The following is a 20790-nucleotide window of genomic DNA, read 5'->3' on the forward strand; positions in this document are numbered from 1 at the left end:
GGTGATATATCTAAAGGGATGGATGTACCCTCCTGGGGCCAAGGAAAGTGCACTCAACCTCTGGGAGTGCAGTCAAAAACAATAGCCAAAAAGCCGATCACTGGGAGAGGTAGGGCCACAGAGCCCTCAGAATCAAGCTCATATGTCCCGTCTAGGGAAGCCTCCGAGGGTCACATAGTGGAGGTACTGCCCGAGGAACCCTTGTTTTCACTACTATTTCGACTTTCAGTCCCAACCACCACAATTCACTGGGAGATACTAACTACGCAACGAACCCTCCACCACAACAAGTTTTTCTGAGGGTTCTGATGTCTGGTAGCCAGGGTTCAGAGCCCTCCTCTACACACACTCCCTATGCACCAGTTGTAGTAGATGATGATGATGTTCCTGATGATGGTAGGGGAGGTAACACTAGAGTGGGCGGCCTAGAGAGGTCAAAGAAGAAGGAAATATGGGAAGATAGGTTCGTGAGTTTAACTGCCTTCACAAAGATTAGAGAGTGGTGGCCCTAGAGATCGCTCACACTTGAGCGACAATTCTTGCTGAAGACTTTGGATCAATACAATCGGTACTTGGTACCTAGAGTGTTATGGATGCCAAAGAGAACTTGGTACGGGAGTTTTATGCCTATGTGGCACACATCAAGAAGGGTACCAAAGTGACAAAAGTGATAAATTTGAAAGTCAGATTCGACCAAAGCACTCTGAACACTTACTTGGGATACGAGGAGGTAGAGGCAATCCAGTACTTGGAGAAGCTTACTATAGGTGATGTAGCTCGCCCTTGGTTAGCAGAGATTTTGTCTGCTCCAGGACCACCACCACCGTGGATCACAACAGGGTTTCCTATTGCACGGGCCACCCTCAATTCTAAAGCAAAAGGGTGGCAAACTTTTGTGTGCAGCCGTATTGACCCAAACCGGAATGAGAAAAATCTTCCTATCCCCCGAGAAATTTTTGTGGCATCTATTATGGACGGGTATCCAATCAATATGGGTGCCATCATGTCGGCCAACAAGTCAGTGGTTGTCCGAAAATGTAAAAGCTCCTTCCCATATCCCAACACCCTCACATAATATTTCACATATGCAAAGGTGGAGCCGAGGAGTTTTGATACAAAAGTGCGGGCCAAGAAGCCCTTCTCATGGTACTCCTTGCAAGGTCCGGAAAACCCAAAGTTCAAAGGTAAGGCAACTACAACCGTTGGTCAGTCTGATGAGCCATCCGTAGTGGTTACAGAGTCGGCTGTTGAGCCTTCTACAACTCCTATGCCTTCTACAACAGCTGGTCCTTCCACTGAGACAGCTGACATGCCACCACTTTCATCTTTTAGACCATCAGCATCAATACTAGTGCCTGCCTCATCCACATATCCACTCACTGTGCTGCGAGTCTCCCAGACATTGGCGAGCCTCAACAACTGGATGTAGACAGATACTTTAAAGCTATCCGACATATCCAGTGTTATTGCAACATAGTCTTCTACACTAGCAGTACCACTGTTTCTTCCGTCAGTGGAGGAAACATTGAAGAAGATCCTGGATAACAAAAATACCATTATGGATACACTGGTCGCACATGGGGGAGCTATTAAGGAGTTAGGCAAACAGGTGAAGAAGATGAGGAAATACCAAGCCTCGAAGAAATCAGTGGAGAGATTGAGAAAGGAGGTGACAAAAATTGCAGCATCTGGTGATTTACCATTTGACCTACTCATGGAGTCAGATCCATCAGTACCAGCAGACCCAACATCACCATCAGCAGAGGCACCAGCTGGCCAGTCTAGCGAGCCAGACCTTGCTGCCCATGCTGCCGAGGAGGTGTTTCAGATGTTCACCAACCCCGTTGTTCTCCGAGCAGAGGATGATGAGATCCAGTTGGAGGAGCCCGATGGTGGTGATGCTGCCATGCACCGTGAGACCACATAGGGAGTTTTATTTACTCTCTACCCTCCCTTATTTTGATTTTGCTAAGCATTGGGGACAATGCTTATTTTTATTCAAGGCGTGGTCTATTTTGGTTAGTTTGAATTGATGACATTGGCCTGTAATAACTTTAATACTATTTTTATTTTATCTTTATTTTCTCTTTCATTATGTATATATTCCTCCCTCTCTTTTGATGTATATATTCTATTCCCCTCGGTTTGTATATTCATTTGTCTTACTTTCAATAGCTTATTTTATATCTTCTTTATTTTGTTTTCTTAGTAGTCTAGCTTCTTATTTATGTTAATAGCTTCTTTTTTATTCGGTAGATTCTTTTTATGTTTAAGTGAGCAATAAGCCTTTGGTTTTCTTAATGCTACGGTTCTTTCCAAATGTGGGTTTTGTGTGAACCGGGTGGATCTTCCCAACGATGGATGGCGTGACAATCTTCTTAAGGGATTGAGTCCGTTTTTGATGTTTAGGTAGAAATAATAGTGTTAATGAATAAAAAAGGATCAAGCATGCTTTACTTGGTACCAACACACTTAACTACACGCTTATGGTTAAAAACAAGCTTTTGGAAAGAAATAGCTCTAGTTAGTAACCTTGTGACTCTTGTGTTGACTTAGGCAATCATCGGGTGGTTTAGTTGAACAATTAGCGATCTTCAATCTTGAATAAGGTTGTTGTGGGCCCTCGACTCTATCCTCTTTAACAATCCGGTTGTGTGAGAGGTGAGACATTTTGTTACAAGTCCAAGTACCCGTGCGAATGGTCTAGAACTTGGCCCAAATGTGTTTCTAGGCAAAATTCTAAGATTGCTTGGATTGAGAAGTGATTATAGGCTCTCCTTGACCCATTTTGAAACCTTCCATGGCCTACCAATGATGTTATCCTTAGTCAAACCTTTTGAGCCTAAAGCCCTTTTCATTGGATAATCATGTTACAAGACTTTACCTGTTTTATAATGACCCTCTCTTGGCACCCGAGCTTTCCTTAGCACTCATGAGAAACAAATGGCGAAAATATAAGTTTGGGGGAGAGATGAGGAGTTTGAAAGTGGTATCAAGGAACAAGAAGAGAAAAGAAATGAAGAAAAGAAAAGGCAAAGAAAAAGAAAGAAAGAACAAAATAAAAACACAAAAAGAGAATGAATAATTTGAAGGGTTGAAAGGATTCAAAAGAAAGCAAAAGTGAAAAGCATGGAGAAAATAAAGAAGGATAATATGAATATCATGACCAAGAAAGAGTGATGTCAGTTCTCTCTAGTTCCCCTAAGGAAAAATAAAATGATTCAAAGAGTCGGTAAAGTATGAGCCAAAAAGAGAAAATGGAGTGTTAAAGGAAAGATGAACCCGTTCCATTCCAATATTTCCCCCTTAGTCCTAAAGCCTTCATTACATGCCGAAAAAGTCCTACGCGATTTCAAGTCGAGTAAGCTTACATTAGTGGTGATCTACATGAGGGGCAAGCATATGATACTTAGAGCCGTACTTGTGACATTCTTTTGAGAGTGATGAGCGAACCTTTCACGAATCATTGAATTGAGTGCTACATTCTTGAGTGAGATGAGCTTACGGAGAGTATAAGAGAAGGAGTTTGGGATTCACAGTGACCTACATGAAAGTGAGAACTTCCTTGATGAGTAAAGTTAACTCTTGATGCTCAAGTGTCACATTAGAGATATTTGTGTTATAACATTCAAAACATAGCCTTGTTGATAATTCATGAGTGCGTGGGTAATTGTTGGTCCCAATAGATGTGTGTTTGATGCAACTTAGGCCAGTTGAAATAGCTATTTTCCTGAGGAGGTGGGAATTACCTTATTTGCTCGAGGACAAGCAAAATCTTAAGTTTGGGGAAGTTGATAAGTAGGGATTTTGACTACTTATTTCCACTCTTTTACTTTAGTTTTAGCTCAAAAATGCTTAAAGGTACTCCTGAAAACTGATAAAATGTGCTTACTTGTAGGAGCATTGAAAAAAGAGCCAAAACGATGAAATTCAACTCAAGAAGGAGTATTTTGGGACAAGGACTAAAACCAAGCAAAGAGAGCAAAGTGCGGACCGCAAACTATGAAGGACCTATGACAGAATTACTTTGTAAAGTGCGGACCGAACAATTATTGTGCGGCCGCAGAAGATGAGGTTTAGAGAGATATAGTTATGAGTCCATGAAGAAGTGCGGACCACACTATTATTGTGTGGCCACATAATACAAGACTGCGACTTCTCTCAGAAATATGCGGTCTGCTGAAGTCCCTCATGTCAAGCTCAAATTCAAGAGTCCGGCCGCACCCTAAAATGTGCGGTCCGCACCCTAAAATGTGCGGTCCGCACCCTAAAATGTGCGGTCCGCACTCAGAAATGTGCGGTTCGCAGAATCTGAAGATGTGCGTCCGCAACCCAGAATTGTGCGGCCGTAGAAGTCCATCTTGTCAAGCCCAGCTTCAAAGTCCGGACCACACACAAAATTGAGTAAACAACCTTGGAATAGGTATTTGACGGCCCCAATAGGTTTGTATGATTATTTCGGACTTGGGCGTATGCTCGGATCGGGTTTTGGATGACCCGGGAGCGTTTCGACGCCTAATAGTGAAGGTTGGTTCTTTGAAGGTTTAGAAGTTCTTTAAATTTGGTTTGGAGCGGGTTTTGGTGATATCGAGGTCCAAATGAAATTCCCAGACTGGGGATGGTTCCATAATGTCATTTAAGACTTGCACACAAAATTTGTTGTCAATCCGAGTAGTTTAGGTACGTTTCGGCGCATTGGGAGTAAATTGAAGAACATGAAGTTCATAAGTTTGATTCAATTGGTTTTGGGGTGCGATTCTTAGTTTAAATGTTGTTCCGGGCGTTCTGAGAGTTTGAGCGAGTCCGTTTTATAATTCCAAACTTGTTGGTATGTCCAGGCGGGGCCAAGGGGGGCGCGAGTGTCAATCGGACGAGGCTCGGACCAAGATGGAAGTTTGGAGCAACTGCTGAAGCTCTAGTTCTGTCATAATCATACCTGCGCTTGGCCAGCCGCAAGTGCAAGCTCGTAGGTGTGAACCAAGAGCCGCAGAAGAAAACCATTAAAGACAGCCCAGCCATCGCAGATGCAAAATATTTGGCGCACCTGCATGACCGCAGGTGCGAGGGACCTGATCGCAGGAGCGGACGTGCTCCCAGAAGCGGCCCCGATGATCTGCAGATGTGGAGCCTGGCCAGGTGAGAGGAATGCACACCTGCGGGGATTTTGCCGCAGGTGCGGAAATCGCTGGGCAGAAGGGTTCATTTAATACGAGACTTAGGCCATTCTAACACATTTTCTTTCACTCTTGGGAGATTTGAGAGCTTTTAAGGAGGGGATTTCGACCTAGCTTTTGAAGGTAAGTAATTTCTACCTAATGTAAGTTTAATACATAGATTATGGGTATATTGTAACATGAAAATTTGTGGAAATCATGTGTTTAGGTGAAAAACCTAGGTTTTAATAAAAATAAGATTTTACCAAAAAAATGGTTATGGAATATAGTGAAAATCATATATTTATGTTTCTAAGGTTACATGTAGCAACGTTCTTCGATATTTTCCAGAATCAGAGCACGTGGGCCCGGTGGTGAATTTTTAGAATCTTACATTTAGGGTTGGGTAACCCCTATAATAGTTGGAATACGAACTCTTGAGCACGTATTGATTAGTTGTATATTATTTGATTAGTTTTGATTGATTCGGTACCGACTTGAGGGTGTGAGTGCATTCTTGAACCGGAAAGTAGGCTTTGAGACGAGGTAAGTCTCTTTTCTAACCTTGTAAGAGGGAATTAACCCCATAGGTGAACTTAGTCAATATGTACTTCTATTTGTGGGGGGGCTACGTACGCGCGATATGACGAGAGTCCGTGCGTAGGTACTATTCATGCTCATGTCCGGGTAGATTTAGGCTTACACCATGCTTTGTTGATACCGTTGCTTGTTTATCCTCACTAGTTGTTTGATTAAAGTTGAAGTTGAGGGTTTCAATATTTAAAGCTCCAAGTTGAATTTCTTATTTTTAGAAAGGAATTGAGAAATACTACGATGAATTGAGAAATTATATGTTAAACCGCTTCACAAAAATATTCCGAGAGTGGGTTAAACTTCCACTACTCTCATGGGAGCGGGACGTTCGCCTCGGCAGGATTTATTGATATATTATATGGTTCGGGCCGTTCGACCCTAGGCAGTGCACAATATATTATTATGTATATTTGGATCGGGCCTTACGTCCTCGGCATAACTCGTGCGTAGAGATACCGAAATCCCTTTTTATATTTAGTAATATTTCACGGGCGTGAAAGGTGAAAGGAATAGATGAGAGAAATGGTTTGATTCTTACTTGAAAGAAGGATTTGCTTACTTACTTATTGTTTTGAGAGCTATAATCATTGTATATTACATGCTTAATTAGAACTTCCTATTATTATGTTTTTGGCCCTTAGTGAGTGTCGGAGTCGACCCCTCGTCACTACTTCTTCGAGGTTAGACTAGATATTTACTGGGTGCATGTTGTTTATGTACTCACGATACACTTATGCACTTGATGTGCCAGATCTGCGATAGGTGTATCTAGTTACCAGTCCGGCGTGCATACTTGACTTCTAGCTCGAGACTAAACGATGAGCTGCCCTTCCGAGCCGTTCAGCAGCAACCAGAGTCTCTCTTTTGGATTTATATTTCTGTATATTTCCTTGAGACACTATATTAGTATTCTTTTGTATATGTTGCTAGTAGCCCACACACCTGTGACACCAGGTCTTGGCACACACTAGTAGACTTATGATTTTGGATTTATTGTTATGACTTCGATTTGCACTCAGTTGCTTTTGTTTAATTACTTTACAACAGTAAATTTCTAAAACTTTTATAAATGCGGAAAGTTATTTACTTTGCAAACATATTAAAAGTGGAAACCACTAGATCTATCAGTTTTGGCTTGCCTAACCACGGTGTTGGCGCCATCACGGCCTATGAGGAAATTGGGCCGTGACAGTACCCAACCAAGAAATGCTATAATTAATACTAAGCAACAAGACAAGCGAAATATATGACAATTAAAGTGTACAAGTAAGACAATTAAGGCAAGTAGCAATTAATCATGGAAGCATGGACAAAATTATAATTTTAATACGGGAATAATAAATGACAAGTAGCAAGTGAAGGCATAGGAGGCGATTATATCATGTAACAATTAAGACATGGAATACAATAATTAATATAGTATAGGAAAGCCTGAAAAAATTACTTTGACGGCGTATATACACTCGTCACCTTGTATATATGCCGCTACACATGTAATTCACATAACACATAGCTCAAGGGTTCCTATTCCCTCAAATCAAGGTAAGACCCAACACTTACCTCGCTCCCCAAGTAAATTAAAGCTCTATCGAGGCCTTTCCTCTAAAATCCGCCTCCAAACCAATCGAATCTAACCAAAATTGACTCAATAACATCAAACAATTCTAGGGAAATCAATTACAATACATAAAGTTAAGATCTTTACACTTTTTCCAAAAAGTCCACAAAAGTTAACCCCGAGCCCGCTTGGTCAAAACGTGAGATTCGACCAAAACCCATTTACCCATTCACCCCCGAGCCCGAGTATGTAATTATTCTTGAAATCCAACCTCGATTTTAGGTCTAAATCCCAAATTTACAAAAAATCCAATTCTTCCCAAATCCCTAATTTCTACCATGAAAATACTATATTTGATGATGAAAACTTATGAAATGTAATGGGTAATTGAAAAGAAATAGATTAAAGTCACTTACCAATGAATTTAGGAAGCAGATCTCTTGGCAAAATCGCCTCTAGGGAGCTTCGGGTTGAGATTTTGAAAGAAATGAGCTAAATCCCGTTTCCCCCCTCTTTTACCTACTGCAGATGTCGAATTTGCGATATCTTGTTTGCAATTACGAACATCGCAAATGCGAGCAAGAGGTCACAAATGCGAATCCTTCTCGAAAGTCAGTCATCGCAAATGCGATGTTTTGGTCGCAAATGTGAACCCATACCACTCGCAAGTGTGGACCATTCATTCTCATGTGCTAAGGTAGCTCAGGACACACTAAGTCGCAAATGTGTCTCTGGCTTCGCAAAAGCGGCAGCTGCAAGTTCGCAAATGCGAACATTTACCTCACAAATGAGAGACTCCCTCAATCCATGCCATGCACGCTAATGCGAAGCCTTGTTCGCAAAAGCGAGGCTCGCAAATGCGAGATCTGCAGTAGAGCACCAACAACAATAAATGCATCAGATATACTTCTAAGTTCAAAATCATCCGTAGCCTATCCGAAACTTTTCGAGCCCCTCGGACTCCAAACCAAACATGCATACAAGTGTAAAAATATTATATGAAATCTGTCGCGTGATCAAAACATCAAAATAACACCTAGAACTACGAATCCGACACCCAAACGAATGAAATTTTTAATGAAACTTAAGAACATGCAATTTTTCAACCGGACGTCCGAATCAAGTCAAATCAACTCCGTTTTGCACCAAATTTTGCAGACAAGTCATAATACTATAATAAACTCATACCAAGTTCCAGAACTAAAATGCGAATCCGATAGCAATAAAGTCAACTTACGTTCAAACTTAGGAATTCTTTAAACCTTTAAATTACTAGTTTTCAACAATTTACGTTAAATCAAACTAGGGTCTTCCAAATTCGATTCCCGGCATACTCCCAAGTCCCAAATCATGATACTGTCCCATCGGAACCGTAAAAATACTGATCCGGGTATGTTTACACAAAACGTTGACTATAGTCAACTCAAATGAGTTTTAAGGCACAATTTCACATTTTAATCATTTTTCTCATAAAAACCTTCCTGAAAAAGGGCACGAACTGCGCACGTAAATTGATAAAGGCTAAACGGAGCTATTCAAGGTCTCGAAATATAGAAATAAAGGGTAAAACTATAAATGACCTATCGGGTCATCACATGTAATTTCCTCTTAAATATTATTTTCATGAACCAGATGCAAAAGAATTCTTTTATGTGATACAATTTTTAGCGAATAATTAATTAATGAGAAAATTCATAAAGTAATTATTATTTACCAATTATTAAAGAACAACTAAGAATTTGTTTATGAATATAAATGTATGAGAAAGAGTCAATACCGTTGATGATTTTGCAAACATAAAGATCTAAAAGTTGAATGTTTGATCGATCTTTCTACTCTTTGAAAAATAATATTTATAGTGGATAAAATTATAATTACAATTAAATATTCAAAATAAGAGATGAACTAATATTAAGAATCCGAATCAACAGAAAATAACTTATTTTTTTCTGTTAAGACCAAATAATCAAATCTTTCAATTAATTATTTAGCAAGAGATCCAATTCAATTATTTCTTAAATTCATCATATGAGTAAAATTATTTTTCAAGTTAAAATAAAATCTTAAGGTACATAAATCTATTCCATAAAAGAGAGTTAGAGATTAACAAAAATTAGACCACAAAGTAAAAATTATTAATATAGTATTAAGAAGGCCATACAAGTGTCAGAGGAAGCATAATCAAAGATAAATAGTGAACAAGAACATGCTTTCAAGTCTAATAAAGAGTCGAATATGGTATAGGGGGATTATCCTTTGTAGATGTCTCTGGCGGAATCAAAATAATATTCCTATATCACGCATTACTTACAAATGTCAAATCAAGAGGCATGATATTGTTAGTGATACTAAAAAGTGGTGTGTACCAGCAACGATCTCATTACAACTCACTTTAGATTTGATATACCTCTTCAAAACACTGAAATAAACAACAACAACAACAATAAAATATCCAGCTTAATCCCATACGCAGGATCTGGGGACGATAATGTGTACGCAACCTTACCCCTACCATATAAAGTCAGAGAGGATATTTACGACAGACCCTCGACTCAAGAAACGGTAAAAATAAAGCAATAATCAATAACAACAGTAATATAATAAGTTAATGAAAGCGAGTTACATAACAAGTAATAAAGAACTAGGATAAACACTGAAATAACCATCACAAAAATATTAAAGCTGAGCAATATTACTAAATTTATAAGGAAAGCCAAATTGTTAATATGGGATGAAGCACTTATGGCTAAGCGTCAAAGGATCGAAATAATTGCCCAAAGTATTAGAGATATATTGGATATCAATGAACCGTTTGGTAGAAAAGTAATAGTTTGGTGATTTCTGTCAAGTACTATCAGTAGTTCCAAAATCGACGAAAGCAAAGTTTGTAAAAGCTAGCTTGCCAATATTGTACTTATAGACTCGAATGAAAAAAATTCAAACTAACAAGAAATATAAAAGTAAGAATAGATCTAACATTCAGTGACTTCTTGCTTCCAGTAGAAAACGATAAAGTGCACCCAATAAAAGATGATTTGGTTCTTCTAGAACATTTGTTTATTAACCCCAATAATAATAATAGTGCATTTAATATGAAAAAATATTTCCATCATTAGATTAAACACAATTTGTTCAAACTAGATAATAGAAATTAAAGAGTTATCTTAGCTAGCAGAAAGGAATATATTGATCAATTAAATAAAAGGTTGATTGCTAAGTTTTATGATAAAAACAAAATATTTTTAGTTTTGACTCAGCAAAAGATGATACCAACAATTACTACCAAGAAGAATACTTAAATACTTTAATATCAAATGTACTTCTACCATCCAGGTTTGTTGTCAACTTCATTATTTCTTACGTATGTTATTGTCGCCATATGTATATAATAGACTAAGTTAAAATTGATCTTCCATTGCATATAGGTAGATTTTGAAGAAAACTGTGCTCGTCATGCTACTGAAAAACTTAAATCCGCCAAATAGATTATATATTAGTACACAAATAGTATATCAAAGTTTTGACAATAACATCATGTGTAACGACCTGACCGGTCATTTTGAGCTCTAGTGCATTGTTTGGCAGTTTGAGACCGTGAGTAGCTTCACTTCATATTTTATGACTTGTACTCATGGTCGGAATTGAACTTCGAAAAGTTCGGAGTGGTTTCGGAAGGAAATTTCTTAATTCGGAAGCTTTAAGTTGGAAGGGTTGACCAAGATTTGACTTTTGAGTAAACGACCTTGGAATCAAAATTTGAAGGTTCTAATAGGTTCGTATGATGATTTCGTACTTGGGCGTATGTTCAGGTTGAGTATCGGACCACCTGGGAGCATTTTAGCGCTTATTGTGGAAAATTGGCATTTTGAAGGTTTTAGAATTTCATAAGTTTGATTTGAAGTGAATTTTGGTGTTATTGATGTTCGTTTGGGGTTCCAAGCCTTGTGATAGGTTCGTATCATGATTTTTGACTTGCACGTATAGTTTGGCATCATTCCGGAATGTTTAAGTATAATTCGGATGCGTTCGACAAAGTTTGAATATTTGAAAATTTAAAGAAAGGTTTTGATCGTCAATTCGTAATTTTGATATTGTTTGACGTGGTTTGAGGCTTCTATTAAGTCCGTATCGTAATTTGGGATGTGTTGATATATTTGGATGGGATCCCGGGGGCCTCAGGTGCGAATCGGATTAGAAACAAATCGAGTTTGGACTTGGAAGAATTGCGGAGGCAACTGAGATTTGGTGCAATCGCACCTGCGTGGAAAGGGCCACAGGTGCGAGCTCACAGAAGCGGTCAAAGGGGTTGTAGAAGCAGAGGGGAGTGAGGTTGGCCGGATTCGTAGGTGCGAGGAATCCACTGCACTTGCGATCTAGCAGAAGCGAAATAGGGGAGGTATTTCTGCAGAAGCAGAGGAACGGGCGCAGGTGCACCTTAGTAGGTGCGAAAGCTTGTCCGCAGATGTGGAGGACGGGAGGCCTTAAGAGAACCGCAGAAGCGGTATTTTGGCCACACCTGCGGGATCGCAGATGCGGTCAAGTGACTGCAGGTGCGTTGATCGCTGGACAGAGGGCCATGATAAGTGCGTGGGTTTGGCTCATTTTCATTGCATTTCTTCCATGGGAGCCGGCCTTGGAGCGATTTTGGAGCGCCATTTTTATCGTTTATCATGAGGTAAGTAATTTCTACAAGTTGCGAGTTAAATATATGAATTTGTGCTTGTAAATACATGGAAAATTGTGGGAATTTTTGGATTTTAAGAGAACCTAGAAATTGATATTTCGGATTTTGACCATGATTTTGGAAGTGAAGATAGGAATAAAATATGTATTTGAGTTCGTAATATTATGGGTAAAGTTTATCTTCGAAAATTTTCAGAACCTGGGCACGTGGGCCTGAGGGTTGACTTTATTGAATTTTTGAGCGAAGTTGAAATTTTTTATAAATTGATTAATTATAAGCATTGGAGTATATTTTGATTGATTTGCATATTGTTGACTAGTTTTAGATCGTTTGGCTTTGAGTCGAGGTGTTAGAGAGGCATTGAAGCCGGTTATGGAACTTCGGAGCGAGGTAAGTCTCCTGTCTAACCCCGTGAGGGGAAATTTACCCTGTAGGTGTTATATTCTTACGTGCTACATGTTGTGGGAGCTACGCACATATGAGGTAACGAGTGTCCATGTGTATGCTAGGATTCCTGATTTTTCTGGGTAGACTTAGGTTTACACCATGCTTCAATTGTAGTATTTGAGTTATTCTTGCATGTTTAATTCCTTTATTTTGTGTTACGACCTGAGACTAGTCTTGCATAGAGTTATAGACTCGCTATTGTAGAGATTTGATGAGCTAACTGATTAGCGAAGAATAATTGTGTTTACCTTACGAAATTCTCTCGCATAGTGCGTTTTCATTGAAAAGCTTCTTTACATTTCATAACTCACACGCATCTTCGTGAGTGGGATCAAGGACCCATTAAAGCTTCATATTCTAATGGGATCGGGCCATTCGACTCGGCAGTATCATATTCTCATGGTAGTGGGCTGTTCGCCTTGGCAGTATAGTAGATGTATCTATAGTTTATGTCGTTCGACCCTCGGCAGTGTACACATTATTATGGGATCAGGTCGTTCGCCTCGACATTTCTATAAATACTCTTATGGGATCGCGCCGTTCGCCTCGGCAGCGTCGTGCGTAATATTTGACAAGAAACCATCGTATCCGTGAGTTTTCCTGATTTGAGTTGTGACGACCTATCTAGTGGGAACCATTTTACATATATACTCCGGTTGAGGAGGCTACTGATAATTGAGAGCTTGTGTTTACTGTTCAAAGGAGGATTGTACAACTTACCTATATTTGTTTATATTGTTTATTTACCCAACCTCATATTTGTTTACTTTCTATTGTATTTGATTTATTGGACCACTAGTAAGTGTAGATGTCGACCCCTCGTCACTACTTCTCCGGGGTTAGGCTAGATACTTACTGAATATGCATTGATTTACGTACTCATGCTACACTTATTGTGCACTTATTGTGTGTGTATATATATATATATATATATATATATATATATATATATATATATATATATATATATGTATGTGTGTGTATGTATGTGTGTGTATGGATCGGGCTGCGCGCCAACGGCGCTGCTATTGAGGGGACTTCACGGTGAGCTGCATTCCATGTTACAATCCGCAACATACAGAGTCTCCATCAGAGTTATTTACATTCTCCTGTCTAATTTGTATTCTAGACATATGTTGTATTTTATTATATTCCTAGTAGATGCGCATACACTTGTGACATCAGGTTTTGGGGGTTCTTAGTGGATGTTCATTATTGTAGTCACATAATTATTATCCTTTTATCTTGTAATTTATACTTTATATGGAAATTTGTAAAGAGGATGTCACGACCCAAAATCCGACTAGTCATGATGGCACCTAACCCAACCCTCTAGGTAAGCCAATTATCAAATATCCAATTCCAATAACAATTATTAAAGCAATTTAAGTAAAGAAATTATCTGAATCTTATACCTTCCCCAAGAACTGGCAGTCATGAGCTTCTAAGAATAGAGTTTACGAACCGGAAATGAAATAAATACATAGTCTGTTTGAATAGTACATAAACAGAGTTTTACAGATCTAAAGCTACCACGAACAATAGGAAGCTACAGTCGGGACGCATGTACATCTTCAATCCAGCTCCCATCGAACACAACAACATCAACAGCCAACATCTGCACGCAAGGTGCAGAAGTGTAGTATGAGTACAACCGAACCCATGTACTCAATAAGTAACAAACCTAACCTTCGGTTGAAAGTAGTGACGAGCTAACAGAAAGGTCGGGTCCAACACCAATATTCCACAACAGTTCATAACAACAAAGTACGATAACAAAGAAGAATCTCAGAAATAAAAGCTTCGTTCGTTCACAGTTCCAGAAAAATATAGGCATTTCTTTTCAAGTATCTCAGTGAAAATCTAAATCTTTTACCGAAAAGCCAATATACGAGTAAGTTTGAAAACTGTGATTTTTCCCTAAAACTCCTTTCAACAAATAGTAAGATGTTTCATTTTCAGATAGCATGAGGAAGGTACTTCTCTATGCCTACATGTCAAGATACAGGTAAAATCATAAATGTCCCCAAACTGGGTAGTAGAAGGAAATGCATCTCTATGTATGTATCTCAGGTACGCATGTCAAATGCAATGCATCCCGATGATGAGCTCATGTACTCACACTCTCAGAGTACTCAATCTCACTGCCTTGCATTCTTTATCACTATGCTCAGCACACTCAATCACTCAGCACTGTACAATACCCGCTGCGGCGTGCAGCCCGATCCCTATTTATAGTCGACTGCGCTCACTGGGGGTGTGCAGACTCTGGAGGGGCTCCTTGCAGCACAAGCGCTATATCGATGTGGCGTGCAGCCCGACCCAATCATATAAATAGCCATAAAGCTCGTTGCGGCATGCAACCCGATCCATATAATGTAATCAATATATCGTTACGGCGTGCAGCCCGATCCCATAAAATGTAATCAATATAACATACTGCGGAATGTAGCCCGATCCCAAAATATCACACTCACTTAGGCCCTCATCCTCACTCAGTCATCAATCTCTCCAGTCTCTCTCACGCGCTCACAATGTTATGAAAGTAGCCCGATAATAATAATATGATGTATCAATAAATAACTTAGACTGAGATATGATATGAATGCATGAATATGAATGAGTACGAAATATCAATGAGATGACAGTAAGAGACGACCATTATGGGTCCAAACAATATCAGCATAATGCCCAAACATGATATCTAGCATAATTGACAGCTTAACTACTTTACCACATGGTGAAAACACGGATATCAACAAAATAGGGCCACTATACAGTGCCATGGAAACAATAGAGTCCCAATTCACATGGTGCACGCCCGTCACCTAGCATGGGCGTCACCTCAATACCGATCACATAACACGTATTTCAGGGTTTCATACCCTCAGCACTAAGATTAGAAGAGTTACTTACCTCGAACAAGCCAATACCAATACCGAACATCCTCCCCCACTTAAACATACGTTCGTCCTCGAACGTGTCAAAAATTGTTCTCAAAGCCATTAAACTGCTGTATAACCTTACCATGCACATACCCGGGGGTGATCTCACGTCACCCTATCCCAAATAGGCCCGACAACAGAACATAGCTGTAGTTCTTAATTCCACCTAGCCCATAAACCTTAGAACCCAATTTCCTACATCCACAATTTCTATAAGATCAGAATCTCGTATCTACACACTGTATAAATCTGAACAAGCTGTATCAAGCCATATCTATAACCCAAGATGTAATCACATGATGTACCACACAACTCAAATACTCAAAGCAAAAATTTCAAATCACAGTAGCTGCTCAAAACAACCCAATACCGGTAATAGACCTCATATCAAACAAAGCCTCGCTCTAAAACCTTCATACACTGCCGATGGTGAAAGAAACATGCAGAACTCATAACCATTCATCATATCAACCAGTCATGGAACTCTCTCTCATTCGACAAGAACTATAGCAAATTCTAAGCCGACTTTCGATTTTATCCTTCCAAACATGCTGTAATCAAATCTGATAGTATCCATCCTAGTTCCAATGACCTCATCTCATCCAACATGACCACTCTAGTGACATGACACATTAATACAATCTACAACCACAACCCGTGCAATCCGTGCATGAAATAACAACATTCCAAACGTATACAATCACGGGTGCCACCCCAATGCAATGCTAGGAACCCATCACACTGTAGAACCATAACACACCAATCTAACACAAAGGATCATATCTCAACATAGCTCTGCCTCCATGCACGACCCCATCCAAACACTGAGCTATATGAAATACCTCAGCCACCATGCTCAAAATCAATAACCACGCGCAATCCGACATCGAGTACTCAGAGTGCATTACTATAACCATGTAGAAGCAAATGACACAATGCCACACAAACCCGAAGGAACATAACCAATGCGTAATCAATCATGCAATACCCAACTACGAATCTCACTCTTTCCGCTATAAGACCACAACAGAACCGCACTATGTGTGCCTAAAACCAACGAATTACAATTCCTCGTAGCATAGAAGAGTAACTCACAGAAAATTTCAGAACACAAATAAGCTCAACAACAACCGAATGACACATCCCTCAACAATAGCAGTATGGAGCCAACTAATTCGGCTTGGTGTAGAATACACACCCTAATTGGGCCTACTAATGGACCCCCAAATCAACTCCGGGCACCCACACGTGGATAAATAACCCTCCGAAAGCCCACAATGACTGAATCATAACACATACTATCGTCTAGCTAACTTGGGCCATGACTTCACAGTCCACAACCATGAAATAACCTCCTATTGAGAACTCCCAGTCTACAAATTCATATAACACACGAATCACATGTCTGATACCAACTCCACCGCCATAATGTCTAACACATCTCTCATGCACGATCATCCCAAGAGGAATACTTCTAAAATTCTTCCGTGCCACCTAGAAAAATTTGAATATCAGCAGTCGATCAACCAGGAGAGTGCCGCAATTCCAATGAAGTATCCATAAATTAAAACACATTGCCCCTTCTGAAATGTATACTCTCATCAGGCCATACTGATTAGTAATGTCATTTACCTAGTCATCTGAAACCATCCATGCTGCCTACGAATTTATGTCCTTCCCTTCAAAACTGAACTCTGACCTTGCACATGCAAATCTCAATCCCACACAGCACACCTCGTCTACCATGCCATCCTGTGAAGAGTACAAGAATCTCATAATAAACTCTGAGTCACTAGCAGAATACATACTGTTGCGACCAAACACACTCACGCAAGTATACGTGGTCGTCAAGTAATATAGTAATGAGTAGAGTATCAATCCCATGAAGACTTATGATTAACTTTTGACTAACTCAAACTCAAATAACTTATCGATTCGAGCGATTTCTCACAAAATAAATAATTTTCTAATTTACTACCAAAAAACTATCAAGTAATGAAATACTAAAGATCAACCATAACACTTAAATGATTTCGAATAACAATCAATAGGAGATAATATTCCAGGGTCACAGGTTATCTAACAATCATGTTGCATTCTTAGCTTAAAATAACTAATTGATTTATCTAGATTGTTGATTTACAGGGTTGATATTACTCATAAAAATCTGTCGAGTTCTTACTCGCCTATTCAAGATAACTTAATGCCTATATGTCTATGGAATTAAGATTAACAAGAATGCATTTACACTTCCTGTATTTCAACCGAGCAAGACAATTAGGTATATTTCTATCCTAATTGCGAATCCGTTCCCCGATGTCCGGGTTCAAGAACTTGCTCTATTTAATTCTATATGCAATCTAGAATTCTCACTTTCGAGTTCAACTCTAGATTCGTAGATAGTAATTCACTGTTAGCTACTCAGCAAATTAATTAAAAATAGAATTAAATAAATAACCCAATATGATAAAATCAACTTTGTCAAATTAAACTTCAAACATCAACATTCATGTATCGCCCATGACCCTAGAATAATAGGGTTCTTAGCCACTCATGTTCATGCAATCATCAAATAATTCACAAGAGTGCATAATAATCAATAAAAGAAGGAAAAATAAGAACTCAAGATGAATTCCGTGGTTCCCCAGCTTTGTCGTGGCTTTTTCCCCCTTCCCAATATGTTAGATCACCTAAAAGAGGCGTTTTTGGCTTATATATTGCGTACAAAAGTCGTGGGCCAAAGTTCTCCTATTCCTAATCCGACTCAGCTTCAGGGATTGATGTTGGGGTGGATGCGTCGCATCCACCTTGTCCTCCACTTCTCAGCTTCGCATGCTAGGGTGGATGTGTCGCATCCACCCTTTGTTCCTCCATCTCAGGTTTGCCCAGGTGCGGATGCTATGACAGATGCTATGGGCCGACTTCACTGCTAAGGGTGCACGAAAACTGATTTTTTCTCTAGATTGGATGCGATGCATCCAACCCCTCTTCCTCTACCTAGAGCACCTTTTCTTCATAATTTTGCACTCCAAAAATCCTAAATCATCACACACAACTCAATTAGTCATAAAATCAATAATTTAACCATGTTGGGCATTTTAAAGATCAAATAGCATCAAAAAGTGGTTAAAATATGGGTAAAGTAACATCAACACATATCGAAACATGCCCAACATCACCACCCCACACTTAAACCTTTGTTCGTCCTCGAACAAACCATCACTATATTAGACGAAACAAAATTAAGCTCTTATCATTCAAAGCACACTACACCTATGACCATGGTTATTTGCAACAATTAGGCTCTAGAATATGCATCACACACACTTCCCTTTACTTATGTCATTCTTTAAAAAAAAATATTAGAACAAAAACAACATGCTCACAACAATCCTAACCTCAAAAACCGACTCAATGTCACAATGCACTCATGGCTTGAATACCCAACATCATAGAGAAGTCTAATAACGTTACCTATCCCTTGTGAAACCATGTTCCCTCACAACAAGAACAAGAGAGCGAGTTCAATCCACATATTCGAATCTCATGATCAAATATATTTTAATGACTCACATATATCAAAGAAAATCGCTCACTCTCACAAAGAAGTCACATGCATGCAATTGGTACCATAGGCTTGCCCTTAATGTAAATCTCTACTAATGTAAGCTCGCTCGATCTAAAATCAATTAGGACTTTTTCATGATTGTAATGTGGGTTAAGGGATGGATAGGATATATTTAAGGAATAGTGACTCACCCTCCTAAGTACTTTAATATATCACAAACTTACTTTAAGTGTATTTTCTTCAACACCACTTCAATTTCACAAACAATATCACCCCCAAAACAGTCCCTTTTTCTTTAAGCACTACTTTAGTTCATACCCACTAGCAAGAACAAGACAACAATTTATTCATTTCTATTTTTCCTTCTTTTTTTTTTCAATTTTCGCTAGTGGTGTAGTATTTTACAAAACAAGTGCCCCTTCTTCCTTTCATTGGTTCCACTCAAAAGTCACCCCACACTTAGTCCCTTCTTACTTCTTTTAGCGCTCATCTACCAATTAAAGTGCTTTAAGAGGTAAAATGATCAAAACAATGTCAATTAAGAATAAAAAAGGTATAGGCTTGTAATGTGGGTACCAAATAAAAGTCAATAGGCTCAAAATAGTTAACTAGGGATAAATTTTATTTATGATAAGCAATAAGCTCAAAAAGATCAAAGAAAGCCTAAAATCATTTTTCAAACCGAGCATCACCTCAAATTTCGCTTCAACTCACATACCGGGCAAGTTCTAGATACAAGTACAATAGATGGACTACACAAACACAAGTACAATACATGGCCTTGCAGCCTCCACTCACATACCAGGCAAGTTCTAGACACAAGTACATTCCGACTCTCAAACAATGTAAGTATTCACGGAGCAATGAGATATTAAGCATTAAGCACAAGGTGAACATAAGTCATGTAAACGAGACATAGGCTCCACAAAACATGCTATCCAATTTAACAAGGCATCATCAATAATTTCAAATCATACAGAAGATACTACACATGCCAAAGCATAAATATGCTACTATCAAAGAAGTCAAGGGCGCCTAGGTTCATCATTCTTGCTCCTTTTATTCCCTAAATTCCTAATCTACTCTAAAAATAAACAATTACTACCCGGTTCAAAATACATCCCATGGAAAAGAACCGAGGCACAAAGAAAAACCACAGGAGATTATTACTACCTAAAGAAAATTTACTAACTACTCAAGGCTACTACTCTATTTTTGTGCTTTTCTTTAGTTTTTTGTCAATCTCCTAATACTAACACTAATTTCAAAAATCAAATGAAAATCTTTTTGTATTTTTCTAAGGACCTTAATCCCTCGAGAGAACTGTCTAGGTAGTCCGTCGTTGGGAAAAGTCCTTTATTTTCTACGACTACACACAACAATGATAAGGCTACTTACTACGACTACACATAATAATGAACTGAGAGTTACTCCATATAGATGAATTTACTAACTATTACAGGCCATTAATCCAGTGAATATTATAGCCCTCAACAGTATCAAAATCAACAAAAATTGTAACAGTTAAGTACATTCATCCACAAAAATAAGAATAATCCCCCACCCCACACTTAAAATCGTTCTTTGTCCACAATGCACACAAATAAAGTAAAGTAGGGTGAGAAGAAACTCCCTTAAGTCAAGGTGGAAGGCTCATCCGCAGTCTGTGGAAGAGCATCAGCATCCATGGCATTCATCAAGACCCCCTTCGGCCTTGCAATAGCATCCTCACGAATATAGAGAGTTGTCACAGTCCTATCATCACCAACTGGAGCTGAGTCTGTAGCAGGTGGTACATCGGCCTCAGTAGGCATGGTGTGTGGAGCCTCAAGGAATATAGG

Source organism: Nicotiana tabacum, chromosome 14, assembly GCF_000715075.1.
Source record: "Nicotiana tabacum cultivar K326 chromosome 14, ASM71507v2, whole genome shotgun sequence".
Classification (NCBI taxonomy): domain Eukaryota; kingdom Viridiplantae; phylum Streptophyta; class Magnoliopsida; order Solanales; family Solanaceae; genus Nicotiana; species Nicotiana tabacum.